Source organism: Poecilia reticulata, linkage group LG5 (assembly GCF_000633615.1).
Source record: "Poecilia reticulata strain Guanapo linkage group LG5, Guppy_female_1.0+MT, whole genome shotgun sequence".
Taxonomy (NCBI): Eukaryota; Metazoa; Chordata; class Actinopteri; order Cyprinodontiformes; family Poeciliidae; genus Poecilia; species Poecilia reticulata.
In genome coordinates this window covers 28,535,778-28,561,455 of record NC_024335.1, presented here as the reverse complement: position 1 = coordinate 28,561,455, position 25,678 = coordinate 28,535,778, and the positions used below count along the sequence as shown (strand labels likewise).

Below are 25,678 nucleotides of genomic sequence, written 5' to 3'. Positions count from 1 at the left end.
GAAATCAATATTACATGTTGGTCTTTGATTACCGTTGGGTGTATGATAACTGGATAATAAAATCAATAATGATTGAAAATTTAGCAGGACAAACCTACAGTTTACATGGCACAGATCTCAAACCCCAGTCCTTGAAGGTCATCATTTGTTGAGTACATAAGGAACTAACTCAGTTCTTTAACCCTTGTGCGTGCGAGGACTGAGGCAAGCGTAGAGGACTGAGGCAAGCGATACAAGTTTTACGTGTGTGTGTGCGGTCGGTTGGACCCCATTTCTAAACACAAGGGTTAATTCAGGTGTGTTGGACTTGGGACAAGTCAAAAGGTTGCAAGATTCTTTGACTTGTCCCAAACTCTGGTCCTCCGACCCTTGAGGACCGGGGTTTGATGTCTGACACCCCTGATCCAGGCTTTCCAACACAGATCACCAACATGGTGGCTCATAGACGTTTGACTGGTAGGGTGAAGAGTAGTGCTGTGTGATTATACAGTATGTAGTGAGTGCCTGATTACGCTTTCTGTGAAAATATTTCAAAAAGGCTTATATATAGCAGCTGTCACCAAACCCCTTCCCCAGTGCTATCAACACTAAGACTTCGATATTAAAAAAGATCTTGTGATGGCGATAATTGATTCTATTTCTACAGCCTCCTTAAAAGATCCCCACTTACAGTCACATAGGTTGAGTTCCCAGATGAAATGTGCTAATTCCACTCAAAGTACATTAACATATAATCTTGACATTTTTACTATCAGTTTTTTGTTATAATAATTTTCTTAAGACGATTTTTCGCTCATATTGGCACCACACAAACATAAGAATGTCACAGAGAAGATCAAACTGATTAGGGCTTTCATAGATCTGAATAAAGCTCATTTTACTTATTTAGACCAATACATCTTCCTGTCGTCAAAACTACAATTTGTGGTGTCCGGTCAGAATCATCTCCACTCTGCTGGTTGTGAGTGTGTGAAAGTGCAGTGGACAGCACAGGCAAGGAGGGAGGTAACAGATAGTCTGAGTACCGTTGCAGATGTGTCACCACACAGTAAAGACGAGTTCTGCTTTGTATAATAAATGTACAAATCTGCAAGCAATCCCTGCCATTAGTCTGCTGGTGATGCAAAGATCCAGATGACAACATACACAGAACAGCTCGTGTTGGTGTGTGTAAGTATGGAGTACATGTAGTTTCTCTGTCTGGTCTTGTGTCAACTCAACGTTTTATGGGAAAACGTGGCAGCTAGTTTGGTAATGTGTCTACCAAACTAGCTGCCAGGCTAGCAGAAGCAGCAATTAGCAAACACCTGGTGGAGCTGCACATCTGAGCTCATCATACCAGCTACTTCTCAGTATAATGCTGGTAACATGTTAAAGGTTTAATGGTGAAGCGTTGAGGCGACATGTTGAAGGCGGAGTGTCAAAAAGAGCAGAAACTTCTTAAAGAGACACTGCCCCATTTTAAAGGTGTCAAATTATGACTTCTAATCTCTTAAACCATGTTTGATATGTACAGCAGTTTTATAACAATTTCTAAGGTAGCATAGATATTTGTTTACAGTAACAAGTCAAGAAATTCTGTCACATTTAAATGTGACTGAGTTAAGTCACAGAAAATACCTGTTTTACAGCTACCTGCCTTTCTCACAGTAAAGTCATTTTTTTCAACAAGGTAGAACAACAAAACTATACATTACGGTGTATAAGTCCTACTTCGTCCCTGACGAACCTAAATCTTAATGTTTTTAGTTATTGAGGTTGTATCTCCCTAGCAATAAAAAGATATTGAGCCAACAGTATTGTCACAAGATCACAGCAAGATGAAAGGAGCTAATAAAAAAGCAATACTAATAGCAACAGCGTTTTGTAGCGTACTGACTACAACTTCTGTAGAGAAGTCTGTCTGGATGCGTAGTGGGAATCAGGAGTGATGGGATTGCGATATGATGAGTTTTACTGACAGATTTATTTAATCATTTCCAGAATTATACTTTTCAGACATTGTTTACGCCTGGCATTTTCTAGCTTAGAGTTATGATGCATGTCTCACGTCAAAAACGCAAAAGTCGGAAAAAACTGTAGATACCTAAATGATTTCATATCACAAATAGAAATGTATTCATGAGGAAGCAAAATGAGTCTAATTCATGCATGTTTTTTGAGCATCCAGCCATGTCATTATCTAGTTTATGCGAACAAAGCAAACGGACAATTAAACAGATGGAAAAAGATGACAATTTAATCCTAATTCTAACTCTGGAATAATCTACCAATAATATAACCTTTTGAAAGATTTTATTAAAAGAACATACACATTCAACTATTGAATGTTGGTGTTAATTTAGCTAAGATCAAAATTAGTTTAACACTGAGTGTGTGAGTGTATGGTTGTGTATCTCTGTTGCCCTGAGATGGACCGGTGACCTGTCCAGGGTGGACCCTGCTTCTCACCCAATGGCCGCAGGAGACAGGCACCTGCCAATCCACAACCTCTCAAGGTTAGGTGGGAATTGACAATGGACGGGTGGACGTTTGGTTTTGATCATAGTTATAATAAAAAAAAGCAGTCAAATATAGTTCATATTGCCAAATGGTCAAAAGTTTGATATCAAACTAGGCAAAGTCAATTGCATTGAGTTTTTCCCTGCAATCCCACTTTCACGTCAAGCATGCAGCAGCAGCAAAAAACAGCGACTCCACAGGAAGAAACTTCCAGCAGAACCAGGCCCAGTATGAGCGACTGACCAGGCCCAGTATGAGCGACTGACCAGGCCCAGTATGAGCAACAGACCAGGCCCAGTATGAGCGACTGACCGAGGGTTGAAAGAAAAGAGCAGACACACAGAAAGACAAGCACTGGTCCAGCTGTCCTTTCTATGAACAAGAAAAACCAGAGAGTACAGATCGTTTCAGTTATTCACCAGCATTTATCCAATCTGTAGTACATTTTAGAAACAATATAATTTGCACATATAAAAATAAAACTTTTTGGTCTGATATAGTTTGGTGTAAAAACAGAATCCTGAGATGACATGGACAACAAAGAGGCCAGCACAGGAGCTGACCTCAGGGAAAAAAGCAAGTAGAGAGAGATGAGAGAGGAGACTCTATAAATACTTGCTTTAAGAACCTGTCAGCTCACAAATGCCAGAGATACACATGAAACTCCAAGTGATTTAAATTTTATTGGTTCAGCAATTTTGTGAGTTATTTTTTTCTCCTTCTCATACTTCAGTGCCTTTTTGTGTGTACATTTGAAACACTCTGTTCATGGCTATTTAGTTCACTGTCTGTCATTCTGCAATTTCCCGGGTTTTCTTTTCTTTGCTTGTCCAATACAAAATAATGTCAAAGACCTAGATTCAGACATCCACCTATGAAACAATACATTTATTGTACTCTATAGAATCATGACAACAAACACCATGGAAGCCACAAATATAATCATTTAATCCTGTGTTGGTTGATGTTTTTGAAACCTGGATAATGTGGGAGCATGATCTGTTAAGACCATGACAGTTTAAACAAAGAGACTGGTAAATTGAGATGCTTGGGTTTTGGCTCAGTTTTTCCCCTCACCATAATAGATTGCAAGAGCAACCACAAAACTGCTGGCCCAAGTACGACGATCCACCTTGTCCTCCTGCCATAACCCTCTTACAAAAACAAGAGAACAACATGGCAAAATTCTTCAATTCCATCATTTGGCCCATGATGCAAAGTAACCAAACCACCTTCTGTCGTTGAGAACCACGGTCTCAGACTCATCTTCAAATAGCAAAGATGAGACCCTAGGGAACTCAAACTAAAACCAATCTTTCATGTCAGTACTGAAGAGCAAGAAATCCTGCTAAACACCAACACCAAAAGAGTTTTGTCCCAATTTTGGCTCAGATGTCTCAAGATAATTTAAAGAGCTTTGTGGTAAAAGTGATACGGTCTGCTCAAGAGGATCAGAGGGGGACCCCTCTGATCTAAAATTGGAGAGATTCATCATGTTGGATTGTCTTGGTTTGGTATCAAAGCGTCAGGTATTCCCTAAGGACAAATGACAACATCTTTGTAATGTTTCTTATCTGTTAAATATACTCCACTAACTATCACCATTGATTGCTGCCGGTCAGCCATGTTTGTTTACTCTGAACTCAAGTTTAGTCTTGAAAGATTTTGCATCTGATTATGTGTGAGTGAAATCGGTTGGTGTGTGGCTGGACACCACACACTCTACAACCAAACCTACAATATCTAAGATTTTGTTATCCTCGTGTGTGGTCTCTCAGGATTTTAAAATTTGCAGACAGTTTTAAAATCTTTCCATATGAATCAAGGCATAAATAGAATCAAGCTAAATTAGTCTTTATCAACCCTTGCAACACAAGCCCTTAGGAACAAGATTTACTTTATGCTCAGAAAACAGAGACAGCTGAGGTTTTGAGCATCCAAAGCCCAGGTAGTCTATAAAATTAACCCAAGTAGGTCTGCAATAACCCCCAAACTATGGACATGCTCATAAGTTTCTCTAGATCCACATAACACAGTTGGACCTCTTAACCAATAACCCTTTCTGCAATTCCACGAGGGTAAACAGATGAAAATGATAAATAGACCACATTCATCAACCAAAGAGAGACTGTGTAAGTCAGTCTAAAACTAAAGTCTGCCAGTTGCTGTTTTTTGGGAGAAAAACGTTGATATCTTAGTCAGAAGTGTTTGTAGCGTAAAACGAGGTCAAGAATGGACAGAAATCAAAGTAAATTGGATGAGAAAAATCCGTCATAATGGGAACAGAGCACTCTCCTGTGCCCCAGAGCCACTTCATATTTTTGACTAACACAAAAGGAGTGTGTTCTTCATAAAAATTACTGACGCTTCGAGATCTTCAAGTCATTCAAGTGTTGCAATTAGTTGGTGTGTCACCTTCACTAATTTCAGTATCTGATTGCTGAGTGGGGCAGCGGGTCAGAACACAAACAGATGGCAGTGCCACCAAACTCTCATCCCAAGTAGGTGTGTTTTCTCTCCGTCTTTACCTTCCCCACTGTGTTCATGCTCCATCGTCTTAAACTGAGAAAGCAGCAACCTCTTGCTCTCTGCCCAAGGTCACAAATGGATTCCACCTCTCACACCTCTCTCAGCGGGTTTGACGGTCTACCATGATGGCTTAATGAAAGTGGTGCAATGACTCACGTAGTTTTAATAGTCTTTTTTTTAATGAGCAAGGAGAAACTTGCTGACCTGTACTGTAATTATTGAGGGACTGTTCCAGTAGCTCCCCGGATCTCAAAACATGTCAGGGATTCTGTTAGTACAGAGGTGTGTGGAAAGACTCTGAAGCTAATACCAGTGGAAAATGCTAATCTCAAGTGTTTGTGATTAATCAAATAGAGAAAAAAATAATAATCAGAAAAAAATAACACGTATAACGCATTTTGTCACACTGGAATGTAAACATGCAATCTAAACTGGTGTTTAATGAGATATCAGAAATCCCACTACAAGTACTTGAGAACATTTTTCAGCTTTTTAATGTAATTTCTGTCTTTTGGGTAATTATGCAGCATTCAGAATGGGTGAAAAGGGAGTAGGAAAGGAATATGCATGTCATGTAGTGGATGTATCATATCCATTAGAATGCAGTGGCTGTAATGACTTCCAAGCTTTTATGGAAAGCTCTGTATCATAAAATGTCATTTTTCCAACATAGCTGGATGAATTAAAAGAGCTGCTACTTTGCTTACAGAATGAGATTCGGAATGTAACGGCATCTTGAACCAGAACAGGAACGCATAACCCAAACATTCCAGTCAAAATAGAACACCATTACAATCAAGTTAGTATTTGAATTGTTAAAGACCAATTTGTAAACAAGCCATCCAGGAAACCACCTAGAATTTAAGGTGGTACACAGCAGGCCTGTTTAGTCCACTTTAATCAAACTCTAGGCTGTTTGCCTAGAAAGTCTGGTTCATTTGGGGAGCTGTGAAGCATAATTGAACTCTGATGTGGACCAAAACAACAAACTCTGGTCCGCCTAGAAATCTTGGTCTCAATTTGGTTAAAGTGAACTCTGGTGTGGTTTGAATGAACGCCAAGCTCACCATAGACCAGTGAGACCAGTGGTCCCCAACCGGTACCAATTGGTCCGTGGACCAATTGGGGCCGCACAACAAATAATTAAATATGTCCGTTTTATGTATTATTTGAGTCTGGACAATCTTTTATTTTGAAATTCCTTTAACCAGAATCTTGGTTACTTGCGCACCAACATTGAGCCCACAAGCAGCAAAATGAGTAAGAAACAGATCAGGTGTATTTGGAAAGTTTCTTTGCAAAGGGGAAAAGGCCCAGAGAAGAGACAGGMGAATGGATTTATCCCGGACCGGTAGGTGAGTCCCACATTACAAGCCGCTCTGCGTAACATGCGGYGACCGGCTGCTAATGAGGCAATGAAGCTTCAAACTGCTTCACCACGTAGAGACCAAGCACGCTGTGCTCAAGCAACACACCTCGGGTGTTCTTGTCTCCCATCACTCCCAGATGGAACCGTCTCGTTGCAGAGAAACAAGCCCAGGGCTCCAGTTAGTAATTATCGTGAGTTAAAATTTTCACAAAAGTAAAATGTTCGTTTTTGTGTCGCATCTGTATCTTATTTTGAAGGGATATATAAACGTTACCATAGCGACCAGAGTCAGAGAGCGTTTGGGCAGTGGTCGAGAGAAGATGAGTAGGGCTTGTGAGTCTTAAGTTTGGTTTAGACGGCAAGCTTTAAGAATTGTCGGCCGATTCTCCAAACCTCTGTGACCACAGAGCTGATAAAAGTACAACAGGTTCTATCGGTTCGTGTGTCCAAGGCAGGAGCAACACGAACCGATTCCAGTCATGAACATCCCGATTCCAGAGGATAATCCAGTAAAACTTCCAACATAGCATACGGGAATTTAGAATAACCAAACACAGATGACGATGCAGAAGCAATAGTGATAGTTTGTGGAGTCATTTTAAGAGATAAAAGACGTAACAAAAAGAAAAGGCAGTGGATAAAAGACGACGGGAGCAGCCGCTCTATTTGCTGCACTATGATTTGGAGGTGAGTTATGTTTTTTCATAGTTAACATTTTTAACTGAATAAACATAATAATACATAATAATGACCTATAATAATAAACATTTCCACATATCATCTCCGATATCCACCGGACTCTCAGTTGCTCATATGTCAGCTGTTTGGGATTCCCCTCTGTTTTTACATCACTGCGCTTTCTGATTGGCTACCTGTCACATTCAACAGGTCGTATTCTCTTTCCCAGTCAGGGAAAACCCCACAGACTGCGAGAAAATGGCCAAGACAACCCAAATTGGACATATTCAGGCTTTAGCGGAAACACCAACATGCAGAAGCCTTATCTGAAAGTTAAAACATCCCCCCCCCTACTCCTGGGCCGCAGCAAAATTTCTAATTCTTGACTGGTCCGCGGTAATAAAAAGGTTGGGGACCACTGCCATAGACCGCTTCAAGACCAGAAAGCAGACTAAAATGCCGTGCATTCTGGGTAAATACAACCAAAACAAACATGGGAGTTGAGTGCCAACGGGAGAAATGGCTTGTTATGCGTTTCTAAAGACAAAAGAGAAATCCTATGACTGCTAAAATCTGACACCACTCTATTTCTGTTTATGTTTCGTGAAGAAGAAAGTTGCGTTCAGTGTCTTCTTCAGAGGTTTTGGTGCTTCCTTCAGTGCTTCTTGGCGCAGCGCCACCATAGGTGAGGGGAGTGAACAGATTTTCAAAAGGTTTGGTTCATTTGACAGTGCAGTGTGAAAGAGAACCACACCAGCTGAAAATGTAACACATGTTACAAGTTTCCAATCAAACTGAGCCTACCAGCTTTGTGCTTTGTTAGTGTGGAAACACTGCAGTAAGAGTGTGTTTTTCTTACAAGAAACACACTCTTACAAGAAACACACTCTTATAAGAGAGTGTGTTTCTCTTTGTAAGTGTGAAAACACACCAACAAAGTTAATTCCCTGTATTTTCTAACAGTAGACACCTAGAAGAAGCATTTATTCTCATTGTGGATCTATGTACATTCAAATTCAACAATGTCAGTAACCGCACTGATATTGATTTCCACAAAGGGACAAGAAAATAGTTATTCCATTCTAAAACATTTTTTAATATTGTAAGTAGAGGTTTAGTCCACACTAAGAGATGGAAACAAATTAATTTTGAATAATACGTCTTAGTATGGATCTTATCTAAATATCTATAATTTTCTCAACTCAACTCCTGACAGTTCTTCTCTATATGCATATGGTATACAGTAATACTGCAGTGATGATAAACTTGCAGCACTAAATGGCAGAACTGTAAACATATCTAAACATGGCTGCTCACCAACACTACATGACAAGGCTCTGGTGAAAAATCTGTCTGATCATCCAATCCACAAGTCTGCCCTAATGGAAGAGTGGCAAGACTCCCCATTGCATCAAACATGCAGCCAGAACAATTTACACAACACTTTTCAGGGTTTTATCAAAAACAGTAGCAAATAAAAACCAACTGTTGCTCATCTGGCACTTCCCAGACAAGCTCTATTTGTTCTCTCACTCCAAATCACAATACATCAATAAAATTTACAGTTGTATTTCAAAAAACATTCAACAATACTTGTGCATGGCCATCATCAATAATCATTATTTTCACACAGCTAAAACAGAAGATTCCAGCCGTTGCTTCCAGGTGAAGGTTAGCATAGCAGCCCAAGTGCATCTCCTTGAGGAACGGGAGCTTGAAATTGAGTTTGTTCCTTTTCCGCAACTTTCTTTTCATATCAAAAACACAAACCCCCAATACGGTCCCTTCCTGCCCTTCCACCATCTCCAGCAATTTCTCTCTCCCACCCTCACCCCGAACTCCACAGGTTGGAGAGAGCTAAATGAAAAATCTGTCCACCAACTTCAGAGCTGGTCCCTGCTCGCTGAGAGACAGGCCGCATATTTCCCAGGGCAGTGGTCAACGTTCGTCCTCCATTACTTTTTTCATCCCTTCATCATGGAAACTCACTTTGGCCAGCAGGTTATAGAGTTCTGTTTGCATGCCTGGGGCCTTACATTGGTGTTGCTGGCATGAATCAAATCAGCAGGGCTACCCAACACTTTGCAGAAGAAGTCGTGTACATGCACACACACACACGCATACGCACACACACACACACACAGCCTCAGTTTATGATAGTGGACATGGCAGAGTTTCCAAGCTCAACATAGAAGACTTATTGGCTGTCTTTGACAAAGCAGAGTTTGCCTGGAGCACTCTCACTGACTCCATGCAACTGAACACAACTATTTCAAAAGTGCACACACACACACACTTAGACACGCACACAGAAAGCAGAACTACGACCTAAGGAAATGGCAGACTAGAGCAGCAGATGCTCAAAGCCTCATTTCCCCCCTAAGAGGACAAGGTCATATATTTCAAAGTGAGAAGTGACATGATTGCTCTACATCAAGTGTCTAAGCACATGCTCTAAACACAGAGGGTCGCAAACTTTTCCATGCCAAACAGCATTAACTTCTGGGAAGGGCCCCCCCTTTTCACACCCACAGGTAATGCTACTATGTAAAGAAACATCAACTTGTAGAATGTTTTCTCCTCGCTTTGATTCGCTTTCAATAATCATTACATCTGTTTAGTAGAGGAGTGCCGATCGATCGGTCACCAATCATAATCGGTCGATTTTTGTGAAAAAGTGTATTGCTGATCACTGTCTCTTGTTGCTGATCACACAAACCGATCACATTTATCTCACTTTGCAGTCTGTGTGTGCAGCTTATCTCCTCTTTCTTTCACACTGCGCAAACGCACGGCAACAAATCTTGTCATGTGGAACTTTAACGCTCAGAGTGAATGGGGACGTTTGCGTGTTGTGGCGGAAAATTACCTCGGGGTGAAGCACGTCAAAATGCAACAACAACACAACGAGTCTAATATGGCATTTAAAAAACACACACTCGACAGAGTTTGGCTACATCAAGGCTCACTGCAGGGAAAAAAGGACATCCGGAGCGGCCAGATAGCAGGTAAAGCAGCGCACAACTACCAACATTCACCAGGATTAGCATGACGGTCAGAAAGCTAAACAAATAACCTGAAAAATAATTCAAGTCTTTGAGCTGGAAGTGGAAGACGCTGGTTCTGCTCTTGCTCTTGGACCACCGCTGCCCGCTACTGGTAGTAATATTTCACAGATGGACCACCGCTCAACCTCCACCAGACAGTGAACTCTCACACCGTACATCTGCTTAGAGCTGCAGCATTTAACAAAAAAAAAAGAAAGATTTTAGATGTGTATTAAAATATGTCTAAATTAGGTGAATTTATTGGCAGATAATTTTTCCATTTTGCCAGATAACAAAGTATCCTTTATACCTAAAGCGAAAAATTAACAGCTATTTCAGGCGACTGGCAGAAATTGGTGATTGACAGAGATTGGCTTCATGGATAGTCTTTATGATAGTTTGACTTTATGATAAAAAATAATAATAATAATTCAACATTTTTAAGATTTATAAGATTGAATTGTTTTCATTTTGCATTTTCTTCCTTCCATCTTTCTGAGTCCCAGCTAGAACCACACACTGCTCTAACACACATGCATGCAGTGTAGTTATGTATACATACATAACTGAAAGACAGAACACAGTATATGATGGTAATAATGTGCATTGTGCCAGTTTTCCAAATGATACTTTGAAAATATTAGTGCATAACCTTTTAAGCTTGATGTGCTTTAGGCAGGAAGTGAACATCAATGGTAAAACTCAAGAACCTGATGGGTTTAGACATCCCAGTGTTGACGAAAACACATTCAGAGCAGGTTTATGTTTCCCATATTTTATATATTGGTGAATCTGTTTTCATGGTGTTTTCCACGATAGTCTCTATTTTGACTTTATCTCTGTTGAAGAGACACTGATATGGTTGAATCTGTGGTGTAGAGGTGGAAGAAGATCTCTCCATCAAAATGTCACAATACTTTTCATCAAATTGAAGTGTGCCTCACAAAGTGTTATCATTTGTGACATTTACAGTCTATTGACTGGCTCTTCAACACAAAAACAAAAGGAATCCAGTTACAGTAAGTGTTTTTTCTTTCTTTTTTTTTTTGCTGTTTCTCTCAACACATGCCAGGCAACTTCTTTGCCAGGCAGAGAACAAGGGGAGAAGTGCAGCAGAGTACTTGTGCTATGTGCAGGTCAAATGTGGACAGTGGGATGAGCTTCATTTGAAGAGGAAATCTGGGAACTTAAAAAGAGCAAATGGACCAGGAAGAGCCAAATAAAACGGCATCATCTGCATGGACCTTTCAGATGACATGAACAGTAAAACAAATTATATTACCAGCCAGGACAACTTTCCTTAAATAATCTCTCTGAGTAATTCAAACTTCTATATCTCACCAGCATAGCTTCCTTAAAATGGATACATCCCCCAAATGTCATGGAAAGTGATGGGATCAAATTAGACCCAAATCAGACAAAAGCAGGAAAAACATAAACCCTGAAAGTGACCCAGGTATGGATCGTGATCTAAGGGTAGAGCTTTGAGGCCGAAGGCTGCTGGACATTTTTTGTTGGTTAAGATGAGGAAAAAAATACTTTTTATTAGTCAATAAAAGTTCATACTTTCTGATAACTTTAAATTAAATGATAGGAGTTCTGTCATGTTTGGAAATGCAACTTTTAAACCCAGACATACATAATGAATACTGAAGTGTACAGACTGCACATTTATTCAGACACATTGATTAAATCCTTCAATTTTATAGGAAAAAACGTAAAATCTCTACTCATGTGGGGGGGAAAGTAACACTCCCATCAAGCCTTTCTTAATCATTTGAACAAGTAAAGTTTGAATCTTTTCAATAATAATGTTCTAAGTAGGCTTGTCAAAACAACAAATTGTCCCAGAAGTTTTTTGTGATAAACGATATTAATGTTTTGAGACCATTTTCAAGTCCTGTAACGGTAACGACATAATAATGTAAGAAAACATTCTCAAATAACAATAAATCCTAATGAACATTTAACACTGGAACTGGAAGACATTTTAAATATCCACAATAAATCAATAAATAAAGCAGAAACTGGAAAAAAAAAGGGATAATTGAGACCATAACACCAGACTGAACACTTTTGTCATCCAGTTTTTGATAGCAAGAGAAAAAGATAAATCATGAAATAATTGTGTTGCTACAGGCCTAGTTCTGAGATAAAAGGAACCACAAAAGTCCAGGAATGTTTTTTTTACAGTTTTAGTCATATTGTGAGCTGTCTGTCATGCAGTGGGGTCTGTGTCCCCAGCAGCAGGAGGAGGACCTGCTCAGTGTTAACACAAGCAAAACAAAACAAAAAACAGCCGAGGTCGATAAAAATGTTCAAATACTTCTTCACTTGTCCTATGAACAACAAATCCTCAGGAACCCCAACAAAAACCTAAAGCACTTACAGTGATCAAACCTGGACTGAATCATTTCACACTAAAATATGTTTTAAGAAACACAGTTTCACATTTCAGAATTTTCCATTGTTTGCAAAAACGTAAAAATAATCAATTTGTCCTTTTATTTTAAGGTTTAGTCTTCTGTGTGCTTTAACACAAAAAACATAATGCCAAATAAAGTGAACTTTAAAAAAAAAAAAAACAGCAAAGAAATGCTTCGATTGGAAACCTTGGATGAATTCAGTTTCTATTTTAAAAACATTAACTACAACAAACCTCTAAAGGCCATGAGGCTGACAGGTACGAGTGACCTTTTCAAAAGCAGACTGCGATGAATACCTTTAACAGCGTGTCAAGACACAAAGGTGTTGACTTGAATGCAATTTCCCTAAATATCACTTTGATAATACTTAATCGTATATCCTGTTCGATAGCATCAAGAACCCGCCTTACACGGCTTAAAGAATCTGCTGCCATCATCTCTAACTGCTTTATCTCACTGAGCTGCAGTGGAGAAATGAGGCAGGTGGTTTTAATATTGTGGCTGACCTGTGGCACGTTCACAAATACACACGCACACACACACCTACACACACAGACATTGAAGAACGGGTATTCAGCCAGACAGGCACAATGACAGCTGTGTAATTATCTCATCAACACCTCTGTGCTCTAACAAAGTTCTTGGGCGCCGTGACCAGCGGAGACGATAAAAGCTGTCAGGGAGATAAGTAGGGCTCCATCCAGCACCAAACCCTTCCTGTTCCCCACACAGACACCACGGCATTGTAACCTGTCAAGTTTCTGATTTTGCATTTGCTTCACGGCACTTACTGCAATTCCAGATTCTCCAATTATGAGAGCAAGGCGACATAAATTACTATCTGGGAAGAAAATCAAAACCTCTCTTTTTTTTTGAGTGGGGGGGGTTCAAGGCAGCAAGAAAACATACTAAGTGAAAGTAATTGTTTTCTACAGTGGAGGTGCCGTCCCTCCCTCGCTGTTGCAGCGTGTTGCTGATGATCACTGTTGATACTGTGGTTTTTTTAGTGTCTTTTAGTGCGTGTGATGCACTAAATTAGACATGGCGTAAAAAAAAAAAAAGAGAATTAAGAAAATTGCTTGTTTATTTTAAAGTGTTAATCAGGTGCTCAGAGGTAAAGGACTGTCAACGCGATGCGAGTGAGCCTGCAGTGCAGGACACACTTTAGATGTCCAGTACGTTATGTGTCATCTTGCAGGTGTTGATGACTGGTTACAGCTTCTCATTGTCAACAAGACAAGACAAGAGCCAGAACAAGTTGTTGGAGTGTGTCACCACTTAGCCAAGGTCTGCAAGTCAACGCAGGGGATGAAAGGAAATTGGGACATAATGTTGAAGAACAACCCGTTTACCATCAAGACTCAGGCGTACGGAAACAGCTGGAACTCCAGAGTTCCTGTCCACATTCAGGCTACGTTTACATGAGCCATGCCTGGAAACTGCCGATATTGCCGGATGCTGATTGAGGAAAAGCTCCACATTTAGACTGCCCCGCAGAGATGCCTCAAATCAGCTGCAGTTGTCATGCCAGGCAACTGTCTGGCGCTGTCATTTTAAGATGTAGTTTAAATGCAAATTAGCTTTTGACCCTTAGCTTCCATCTTGTTTGGAAGGCAGTAACCTGTTAATCTGATGTACCAAACATTCATGTAACATATATATATATTTCTAATGAGAAGTTGTGTTAAGCTCAACAGGTTAAGCAGCACAACTCAGCACGATGCAAGCACCACTTTTTGTCGTCAAACCCTACAGTCGTGTGTTCTACGTTTGGGCGCTACAGAAAAGTTTCGCTCTAAGACCCGATTTCAAACGTGTCGGTGTGACAGACTGTGGTCACTGGTGTCGTGTAAATGATCGCAATGAAAATGTTCTGGTTTCACTGGAAGCCGTATAAAGTATGTCATAAATACAGAGACAGTTCGGATCAGGAGAGAAGCTCCTGCTCCAAAGCCAACAACTTCAAGCCAAGCTAAAATTAGCAGCTCCCAACAAGAACAAGCCGACTTTGCTGCAGCCAAACCAGCTTTTATTTCATTAATTAAACTCGGCTAACTTTTAGCAAGCATTTTGAAAGTCAGTAACCCAAACCCTGTTTCTGTAACCAAGAGCAAATTTGTTCAATCAAGCCTAAAATAATTTGAAAACTATGTGCCTTGCTTTTAATACAGAAAATGCGCAAAATCATTCTTAAGCTTTAGGTCTACAATGAGCCCCCTGGGACCCTGGGGGAAAAAATAAAAAATGGGGCTACTTTACTTGCTTAAATTTCACTTTTCTTTTCTCTCTCTATGCCCTCTGTTGACTTCTCAATTTTGGCCTCTGTGACAAAAAGTTTGGACACCCATTTAACCCCATAACTGGTCATAAAAAAATGGAGTCATTCTGCTCAGCCTTTACAGCCACAATTAGAAGGGGATGGTCTAGTTTCAATTGCACATTTATTTTTATGACAAAAGTAACTTGGGGGGTTACTTTTGTCAAGTACTTTGATGAGATATTGCACTTTTTAGTTTTTTATGAGAGGCTTTTTACGCAGAGAAGACGGTGCATTTGGTGGAGGTTAATCTGAAAGTCTGACTGCACAGCAGGGACTCCCATACAGCAACATGCATGAAAGCTCAAAGTGTTATGGCAGCAGAACAGAGCAACGCACATTACAGCACAAAGAGCAGATCTCCAGTAAGAGAGCAATTTCATTGTTTTATCTTCAAGTGTACACTACATTTAGTTATTTTCTTTTTCTCCTGGTAACTTGCGATTGAACAGTTTGGGCTTCTTCTGCATTAGTTCGTGGTGTAAATCCGTTTATGTTGGAGAAAGCACAAAGATCAGGAGCAGAATGTGAGAAACGCGTAATTTAATCAAATCGAGGCTTTCTGCACTGTTTTCAAATATTTATTCTACTGTGGATCGAATTTCTACATTTAATATTATCACTGCTGAGTCAACATCCACATACACACAATTTGCTGCTCCGCTTTGTTTTGTTTAGTGAATCAATCTCCTCAGATGTGCACACAGCATGCGCGTCAGAGGCGGAGCCGTGCGAGAATCTGTGAGAACCATTTCTGAACCAGCTCACATAGGATAACACAGAGTCCTTCCTGTTCATAGTGAGTGCATCTATTTTGACATTGAAGATAACAATCTAAAACCTAAAACTTATCAACTAAAAGGGAAACAAAAGTCATAAAAAAGATAGCTAAATTCTTCCAGCATCTGGCCAATCAACAAGTTCCACTTGGTTTTTCTTCTTTTGGTCACACTTTGTCATGAGTTGATGTGGAGCCCGACTTCACCAGACACGGGAATGAGAGTCTCATTTCAAAGGTGATGATTTAATAAAGAGATAAAATAAAACTGGGCACAGGCATGAGAAGATCTGACAAAAACCAGCAAAGCGGTGGAGAACAGCAGGAGAGATGACTGGGGACCTGAACCAAACGGATGAAGGGAAATGATTTTTTTAAAAATACAGAAATTAATACACATTGATCAAAACATCTACTGAATCAAGACTAAACATGAACACAGAAATAAGAATTTAAAGGGGCAGTGTTGTGCGTTTTACAGCCACAAAGTGCCATTTTACAGCACAATCAAGTAACCATCTCATCTTCAGCTGTTATAAAAATGTTATATATCAAATACGACTAAAACTACATTTGACTTTGTAAATTAACACCTTGAAATTGGACCTCTTTAAAAACTCCTGCTTTCTGAAACTCTGCCTTCAGGAAGTCATCATAACCTGGCTCCTCAATTAACCCTTTAACAACGTTTTTATCTCCTGGTATATTGAGCTCAACAGATGAGTAGTTCCATCTGTTGGAACTACTAGCTATTTGCTGCTAGCTAGTCTGAAGGGGCTGAGTGGGTGAGAAGAGCTTTGCAAAGAAGAAGCTTAGAAGCTGCAGCTCTGAGCTTTTCACAGCTGAATGGTTGCTATGGGAGATTAAAGGATTTCTCTAACACGCATGAAAGCATGATGCCAACCCTCCAGGTATGTTTTTAAGGAGGGAATAACATTATAACATGATGTAAAGCTAAAAAAAAATAAAGATAGTTACCTTACTTCTGTATTTGTACTAACAACAAACTCAGATAATGATAGCTTTAGAAAATACAAAAATAAGTTTCACAATTATGATTTAATTGATCAAAGAAAATGTTATCCCATTGAAAGTAAAACTACCACTCTTGTTAAAAAATGAACTAATAATCAACCAGATGTGATTTTTTTGGGCTCAGATCAATTCCAACAGTCACTCTGAGGCCTGATTACTGCCTGGTCTGTACATTCAAGGATGTGCTTAAACAGAAGCTGTCTGACATCATCATAGAGAAATGCAAGAACAGGTGAGATCCAAACTGAATGATAGTTATTGGTCTGGAAACAATAAACACTTAAACGATGTTTTACTGAACAGGCAGCAGATGCATTCAGCTAATCAATCCAAACTAGCCTTTTATCGTTTTTGGTCAAATCACAGTATTTTTCTTGGTAAGAGAAACCACACCAGATGTCAGCAGTCATTGCTAAATATGATCAAATTGATGACTCACTAAATAGGATATGCAGCACTACCTGCGGGGGAAAACCAAGCACAGACGTCAACTTGCCTCCAGCTAAAGTCTTGTTCAGCTCTCAGTACTAAATTAAAACTCCATACACCAACTGGCTCAGATTCACCTGTCCTTTTTTCTTTGACAGGATCGAGGATTCTACATTAACTTATTAAATGTTGTATTAGATAACCTCAAGTATCTGTTGGAATATTCATTATATTGTGTTGCATTATTTATCTGCTCCCTACTAGCTTATTAACATCTGTTTGATTCTGCTCTGTGTTAATGTAAGCTAAAGTAAAGCTGCTCTCCTTCAAATATGTTTTAGTTTCTAATGTCAGGTTGCAAAAAAAAAACAACAACTTTAGCCTGTTTAATTCTGTTGACTTTCAAAGCATTACTACAAAAAAAAGTAAATGGAGAAGAACTGAGATGACCACTGCTGAATCAGAACTGGACATTCTTCTCTGGGTTGATTGGTTCTCACTGATAACCAACGTGTTGGAAAAGGAGAATCAAATATTTTTTCTGATCAATAAATGCTGTGTGGTCAGGAAAAGAGATGCAAGAAGGTATTTAAAAGGACGTTAGATATCTGAGGTTCATTCAGGTTGCAAGTGAAATGAAGATTTCCAGTAGACAACAGGAAGGCTGAACGGAGTACAGCAAAGTTGTTAAATTCTTCTTAGCTTTTAGCCAGATTTATGAAATATGCTAAAATTGAAAATGCTGCCAGCCATTTGGAAATCTAAGAGTAAAACTGAGGCTCTACACACCCTATGGAATTTTGGATTTATTTTTAAAGTACGGTAATATTCTAAATATTTTACAGAGACTACTCTGACACACACGCACACACACACGCACAGAGTGATGTTACCTAGACTCTTAAATTAAATGCTACAGTTTTTTTTTTCATTTACTAATGCATACTTTTTAGAACAGGGATTTTTAAACAACACTTCCTATAGTTAGCACATCTTCCATTTCTTGCAAAATGGGACACTTCAGTTAAAACTCCTCATTTCCTTACAAAAAGGGGATTTTTGTGGAAAAATGTCCTGAATTGTCCGACTCTAAACCAGGCATTTATTTATTTTAAAACATGTTTAGCATTTACACAGAAAAAGTGTAATTCACCAACACTACATAACACAAAGTCCAGAAAAGACTAAAAAGATCAGACTAAATACGATGTGGATCTCTCCGCCTGGCAGCGACTGACCACAGAGCAGTTTGCAGATTTTGATTCTCATGAAACAAGATTTTTTTTTTCTGGACAAAAGTAGAAAACAGTCATCCCCAAAGTTTAGGAAATTGTATGTGCAATTTCACATCAACATGATATAGAGAAACAGACACCTTTCTTCATTTCATTTAATATTGCATATTTGCTTTAAAAGAAAGCAAAAACTAATTAAAAAGAAAAATTAAGTACATTTTTTATGGCCCTCCAGACATTCAGCTTCACTGTTTTGGCCATCTTAGCAAAAAGGTTTGGACTCCTCTGACTTAGGCGTAACAAAAGATATGAGCAGAGATGACAGAGATGATGAGCAACAGCAGTTCTGAAGAGCAAAATTATAAGAAACTTTATTTATAGGCTTTGAACGTCTTTCTAAATAAATAATGGTAAAAAAAAAAGAGTTAAGAGGAAACTTCTATAAAAAACTGCCCAGATAAAAATTCTTCGGAAACGTGATAATAGGAAAGCTGCTGTCAATTAGTCTTTTTGTTTTCTCTCCTATTTGTCCATAGGAGCAAAACGTTTATACAGTATGTGAAGCAGCACTTGCTATGAATACGAGATATGAAGACAACAGGAATCTGATTCTACTGGAAAGTTGCCAGCAGCTCCAGCAGAATGGAGGAGTCCAGCTGGTGCTCCTCAGATGAAGAGGAGCCGACTCCAGTTAGAGGAACAGCGAGAAGCAGAGTGGATGCGGCAGCAGCTGGGCACAACTTTTTATGTCACACACAACCGGGAAATGAGCAGCTCTGTGTTTATGCACCGTTATCTGTGTTTCCGTAATGCTGCTAGAGAATTTAGATTTTACAGTGCACCCGGAAAGTATTCACAACACTTCACTTATTATTATTATTTTTAACATTTGTTATGTTACAGCCTTATCCCAAATTATATTCAATTAATCTTGATTCTCAAAATTCTACACACAAATATACCATTAAGATAATGTAGGGAAAAAAGTGTTTGATATAGAATACACTGCAACAACACAAAGTCTTAACAAGTATTTTTCTCTAGTTTATGGTACAAATATATTACACTTGAAATAAGACAAAACCAACTTACAAGTAACTGCTCACTACAATGTAAAGGCCTGTTTTCAGTCAATTATTCCTTAGTAATAATGACAAAATACCAGCTCCATTGGCAGATTATTTCACTAAGAAAAATATATTTTCCCCATGTTATAAGTGAAATAATCTGCCAAAGGAACTAGAACTTTTACATCAATATTAAGGAATTATTGACTTAAAACAAGCTCCTATATCTTGCTGAAAAGTTGCTTGTGAGTCACTTTTGTCTTATTTCAAGTGCAATAAGATATGTTCACTAGAAACCTGATGAAAAGTTCTTGAGACTTTTTGAGTTTTTGCAGTGTAAAGTGAACAGAACCCTTGTTGGTGTCTGCATGTTGAACCATTCTGGAGTTCTAACCTGGTGGTATGGATACATCTTACCCAAAGTTTCTATTTGACATCTCCAAAGGGAAACGCTCAGACATACCCACTGAAAAAAACCTACATTTTGTGTTTAAGCTTTATTAAATACATACTACTATATACTTCTTACAGATTAAAACTTAACAACTGCATCCGATATATTTTGGATGTACCTTTAAAACTGACTGGGGCATTTGGATGGAGGGGCCAACAAGCCAAAATATAATATTATTGTTATATGTACATTTATATGGTTTCATGGTGCTGCATTGGTGAAAGAAACTCTCTGAATGTAAACGTCAGAAAAACAACAGAAATCATAACACAACACACTTTTTTCTGTCCAATATTCAAAGGACAGCAGATGTAGCTAGTTTGTGTTTTTACTGTTGTTTTCCTCCAACAAATTTCACAGCTGCTGTCACAGATCACTGCCAAGTCATCAGTAATCAGCATTCACTATCATAACCGGTGGGCGTGTGTGCTGAGGAGTGGGTGTGCGTGTGTGTGTGTGCGTGTGTGTTGAAGAGAAAGAAAAAGAGCTGCTCTGAGGCGTTTCTTCACAAACTAAATCTACTCATTAATAATCTGAGTGCGACAAGTTTCCAAATTTAATCCGTTGCATAAATTGTTGTTTTAATGACGCCTTAATGACGTTCAAAGAGACAGCGACTTTGGCTGGTGATTTTTCCCCCCCCTCCCAAGTCGAATCTCAAGTCGCTAATGACTCTCTAATGGCACAATGGTATTTGCAAAAGAAAAATAAAAGTAGCTCAGTGTCCAAGTGTTCATCCGTTTCCATTGTACATGAAAATGGTGACAGTTCAGAAGGAGTCACTATTTTCCAGTCACAACCTACATGAAGAACTGCTCTTGGACTTCCAATCATGTATCTGTGAAAGTCACCAAGATGAAAACAGGCAGCCAGAGTTACAACGCAACAGCTTAGATCAAAGCATGATCATGTGTTGGAATGGCCCAGTCCATACATTCCACTGAGCATTTGAGGCAAGGCTTTAAGACTCATGTTCACAGATGCTTTCCATTAGAGGTGGGCGATTGGATCTAAAATATAATATCAATACCAAAAGAAAAAATTATTAACTGCGTTTCCATTACAAATGTCTGCAAAACTTTGTCAATATTCCGCCGTTGGAAAACACACAATTATGCAGTTGTGATGTTTCCATTAAATAAGAAATGCAATTAAATTCACACGATAAGTCTTTAAAAGACATGCCGGACCGTCATCTTCCAACTACTTCCTGTCATCTTCTTCTTCCTGGTTTGCATTAGTGGCAACATCTGGTTGTTGACCATGAGACTCATATGATTTAAAAAAAAAAAAAAAAATGTTTCCATTTCAGCTTTGCAAAATAAACCAATTCTGATACAATCAAAGAACCACCTCATCCACGAGCCAAAACATTTGATCAGAAAACCAGTTTTTTTTTTTAAATCGCCATGTTTCCTTTAAGCACATTTATTTTCAAAATGTAAAATTGCGCAATTATATGGTGAATAGAAATAGTAGAGATAGTAGTGTAAGAAGATTGATACTTTAAATTCAGATTTCTCCTTGAAATTTATGGGGAAATTGTTTTTAAACTACCCCAGAAACGATTTTCTTCTGATTTGCTTTCACATTCTGTTTTTCTGCACCGTTTATAAAAAATGCACAAAATCATGTTAATATGTTATTAGTATATTTTGTAGACTCCTTTAAACTTTGTCACAATTTTGTCCAACAGTAGAATAAAAATAATTAAAAGAACAAAGGACCAAAACACTTAAAGGTGAGACGTCTGATGATATATCAAACTTAAGTAAAAGGTATTGGTATAAGCATTCTGCTTGTATCTCTGATACAAGCCTTTTATTTACTTTACATTGGATCAATACCTAAATATGCAGCGTCACACACCTATACCTTCCATCCAATCTGACTAAACTTTTGCCATTTTGCAACAAAAAAAACAAAAGAAAAACAAACATTATCATGCACTTAGGTTTTATGTTGTAACAAGAGAAAATGTTCATGTTGAATGAATACTTACAGTTTGACTGTATTCATATTTACGTTTTTTATTTACATACATTTCAATAATTTACTAGCCTGGTATAAACCTTGTTCTACACTTTACTTTGGCCAGAGCCTCTGTACTCCAGGCTGATTCCTGAAGGTGCAGGTCTCTGCTGAAGTTTTAAATTTTACCCAGTTGCTAACGTTTGTCTGTCACGTATGTAATGAAGCTTACTGGAAACTACCTGAACTGTGAACAACCATCCTCCACTGCTAAGAAAAATGCCAAGCTGAACGAGGCGACTGTTAAAGTTAGTTCAATATTTAGACTGATCGGCTTCATTCACTTCCTCCGCTGACCTTGCTAAAACTACAGGCAGACTACAACTCTAAAACAGCAGACGTCGTCGTTCACAGCTTCTGTCCGCTGATTGGCCCGGCAGAAATTCAACTGGAGGAATCGAATTAACGGGAGAAAGCCCAGCCAGAGCTGTAACAGCAATTTGAATTAAGCGGAATTGCACAGGAAAGCAATGCCCAGGCTAATAATACGATTTTATTTACGTTTTCAATTAAAACATTTATTCATTTGTTCCCATTCAATTTAACGTTCAAATATTACATCAGCCTATCTGTTTGTTGCCTGTTTTGGTTCTTTCCCTTCTTTCATTCTTCAGCAGTGGTTGTTGGAGCAATGGCCCACTTTGCCCAGAGGGATCATTAAAGCTTCATCTTGTTATTTCTACACCTTCACTAACCTTCTTCCCTCCTACTCCTCGCTCATCTTCATCTCATCTTTCTCCCTAAAGTTTTCCTCCCCAGAGGCCCCACTTTTCTCAACACGTCCCAGCAGCAGCGTAAGCATTCTGTCCCTGGTGGTGAGGTTCAGTCTCGTGGAGGAAAAAAAAGAAAGATTGTTGAGCGACTTATAATGACTCTCCAATATTCCCTTCTAAAGACTCACCGCTTTTGACTTCATCGTCTTCCTCTGAACTCTCCCTGTGTTTGTACGGGGAATGCCGCGGATGGAGTTTTAGAGGTTTAAAGCGGTAAACAGAATTGGCGACAGAGAGCGGAGACAAACAAGCTGAAGAGAGAGTGTGTGTGTGCCTGTGTTAGCATATCTGAGAGAGAGCCACCCACCTCACACTTCAGGTGATTTTATTTGGCTCCTTTTGCTCTTTGATTTAAACAGCACACCAACAAAAAACTGATTACAGAAAGAGTAAAAAATATGCACCCAGTAGTTAGAAGCTGTGAAGACAAAAAAGCAGGAGATGAAAAATACGCAATGCCGTATATTTAATAATTTATTTTTTTTTGTCCTTTTTGTTCTCATTCATTTTGATTCTATTTTTTTCCTACCACTTTCCAAAGCAGATATTAATTTAAAAAAAATTCTCTTTAATACAAAGCTGCTTTAAAGACAAGCTGAGTCTTTAAAGCAGTTATAAAGGCAGAATATTTTCTATGTATGTTAAATAGGAACTCGGTGCAGATAAAGGAAACTCCTACTCAAGTTCTCACCACAAGGAAACAAAGACTATAAAACTGCAGTTTTTCTTCCCCCCGATACACCAAAGTAATGAAATTGGTAACCGTTCACTGAAAATTTCTTGGTCTCATGTAAAGTACAATGAAATAAGTGAGGAAAATATGTTGGTCTTTTCAACATAAAATGGAATTAAGAAGTGGAAAATTGTAAGCTTGTGTATACTACTTTTATCGTGAGACTAGTTTTTTTTTTCCAATTTGTACAAGTAGAAACCACCAAATTCAGATATTAAGAGTTCCACCACTAATTGATCTTAAATCTTTAGAGAAATGCAGAATTAATTTGGAATACAAAAGGATCGCCACCCTGGCTATAAAATACAAAGTAGTCCTTTATTTGACAGATACATGTTAACGATACGGGAAGCATTTTGTTCTAGAATTTTATAAATGTGTGACACACGCGTGTCACACATGTATTAACACTAAATATAGCAATAATTAATAAAATCAAACACAGAAGTTATTAAGGCAAGTGGGACCTAAACGACCTGGGGGTCTGCCAGTTTGTAGACCCTCTACAAACTGGTGCAGAGACGGACACCACACACCTTGCTCTCTCAAGGAGTACCTGGAGAGACTAACACAGGCACAGAGAGAACATGCAAGCTCCATGCAGAAAGACTCCAGGCTGGGATTTGACAGATACATGTTAACGATACGGGAAGCATTTTGTTCTAGAATTTTATAAATGTCTGACACACGCGTGACACACCCAGGACATTGTTGCTGTGCCACCATTCAGCCTTAAAGACTGAAACAATGACAGCAAATACATTTTACAAAAAGACAAGACTACGTTTATTTCTGCAACAATCAAGCTCAAATCTCTCATGTGAAATATGATTTAGATTCCATCACCTCTCCAATAACCAGTGTTTGTTTGTTCCCTTATGAAACTGACATGCAATCTAGTAGTGTCCACAGAAACATATCCTCCAGAGTCTATGAACCTAAAAGGCATAAAAAAGCTGAAATCTTTGAATATGTATATTCATATTAAATGTCAATATTGTCACCTTCCTAAAGTAATGGCCCAAGTCATTTCTTTGTGCCACAATTACTTTTGGCCAAAAAAAAAAAAAAAAAAATCACCATGTCTTTTTTGCCAAAATATCATTTGGGTAAAAAAAGAACACCTTTGGCAAACAATGACTTAGGCCATTCATTTCTGTAGGTGGCAGTATTATTCATAAGCTCCCTCGCTTCAGAAACTCAGTTGCGTTACTGAACACGTTACACAGATTAATTCCACACAGATTTTTTCAAAACTTAATTTCTGTTAGTTGTGATTATTTTCTGCTCACAGCATAATGAAAGATTAAAATATTCCACCAGACTATTAAAAAAAAACACTTAGAGACAAAAAAGTGAAGTTCATTAAAAATCTGTTTTAACCTGAAAAACGAGCCGTACTGAATGTGACTTTACTCAAAAAGTCACTTTTTCTGTATGCATTTGCTGTGGTTGAATCTTTAAGATTTCATTTAAACTAAAATCTAAATAAACAGACACTGTCAAGAACCGAAGCCATGCAGCACTGCAGCTCCTCCGTTGGGATTCCAGCTTACAGGGGCCTTGGATTGAGGACTTGATTTGTTAGGTGTACCATCCTCCTCAGAGTAATAGGATTCTGCCACATACTTGATTCTTTTTTGATGAAATCTTTACGTGGCTCATGCATTTTTGATTTGTTGATTTTTATCAGATCAATTCCATAGCAGACAACAAGCAGAGCAGAAGAACTCCAATATGTTTGAATCCTCTGCTGACTTTCAGTTCAGAGGATTTTCAATAAAACTAATGAGGAAAAATTAAACAACAATACAATCAAATGGATGTATGGTACCTGGGTAGAACTGCGATTCAGCGCGTTGAAAGTTTTCACACCCCTTAAATCTTTAAAATTTTTTCTATTACTGTAATTATTGGGATTTTATGCGAGATCGTCACAAGCAATGCCTCAATGTGAAGTGGAAATGTGAAATATTCTATACAGAAACATATACAGTGCCGATAAGAAAACAGTTTGTTTTTCTTTTGTCAAAAAGGCCACATTTTGTTAATGACTGATTTTTAAAAGCAATAAAATATCCAAGTGGGTAAATACTTTTTTATTGTTACTGTAGTCAATTTATCAAAATTATATAGAAAGATTAAAATGTAATAATGTGTTCTATATCAATCTTAGGGATAAAACAATGCAGTCAAATTGAGTTTATGTCAAATGTCAAAAGTTTGCCATCTACATTCTACTGATTACATTTAACCGTAATCATTGCAGAATTTC

At 38.5% G+C, this 25,678-nt stretch overlaps 1 protein-coding gene across 4 annotated transcripts in view; it reads right to left on the bottom strand.

The window, feature by feature from the left end:
- The window catches only part of epha8 (eph receptor A8), a 130,161-nt gene that overhangs the window by 83,853 nt on the left and 20,630 nt on the right, over positions 1-25,678 (bottom strand). The window lies entirely within an intron of this gene.